Below are 1,175 nucleotides of genomic sequence, written 5' to 3' on the forward strand. Positions count from 1 at the left end.
ACATCAACTCCGATGGTAATATTTTAGGGTGACAAATTTATTGTCAATTCTGACGGTAAATTTGTCGAAAAAAACTCGCCGCTAACGTCCGATGCTAAATCTGACGGTAAATTCGACGGTTCTTAGTTTTTTTTGTAGTGAATCAAACAAAGAAGAAGAAGAAACATATAATACTACAAAATCACTAGGAAGAGGAAGGAAAAAAGAAAAAGAATGCAGCAACAACAACAGCAATAAAAGAATGACGGCGAGAAGGAAACACGCAAAGAAGAAGGAACGCGAAAAAAGGAGGAGAAACGCAAAGAAAAAGAAGGAGGAAGAAATGAATGTGGGAACATTCACGTAGTTGGAGCGTGTAATCACTCTCTCACTAATTAAACTGATTTTTATTGCGTTTAGACCAACTTAATTACACTTAGTTGCCAAAAAGATTTGGATATGTAGCATGACTTATATTATTATTAGAGTAGTTGGCGGTTTAGCAAGTATGGTAGTTGATAATAGTAATTGTATTTAGGATAAGAGAAAGTATAGGTGAATAACGTAAGTGTTAAACAACGTGAACAACAGTTTAAAATAAGAATGATTTAAATCAGATTAAAAATTAATTAGATTTATTTAAATTTTTGAATTTGAATAATTAGGATTAGTTAGTTACATGTTCTAAAACACACTGTGACTCCTTCTCTCTAACCACACCGTGACCTTACGCAGTTTCCACCGCCACCGGAGAGAGTGCCAACCCAAGGTGATCGACGAAGCTGCAATTGCTGCCAAGCGTGCCTTTCCTTTCGAGAACGCCGCTATTCCTGTATCCCGTGCAGTTGTAGCCGTGGGTTTTTCACAAACTTCTGCTCTCGCTGTCACTACAATTCACGACACCAGAACTGTCGCTGCAGCTACTCGTGACCACTGAGGGCGGCACCGCTGCTCGAACCCAAGCTCATTACCTGTTTTTGGTGTTGAAGGTATGCTATTAGAACCGTTGATGGAGTCATAAATGAATGAATGAGTTTCTAATGCCCCATCGTCATATATCAGTGATCATTACAATCAATTAGATGGCAATATTGTGAATTTGAGCATTGATGAGGGTCAACTTGATGATAAAGTATGCAGCGAAAGTTTTATATGTATACGGATGTTTATTTTTTATGCAAATAGGATGTTTGTTC

The sequence above is a fragment of the Arachis hypogaea genome, chromosome 7 (assembly GCF_003086295.3).
Source record: "Arachis hypogaea cultivar Tifrunner chromosome 7, arahy.Tifrunner.gnm2.J5K5, whole genome shotgun sequence".
NCBI lineage: Eukaryota > Viridiplantae > Streptophyta > Magnoliopsida > Fabales > Fabaceae > Arachis > Arachis hypogaea.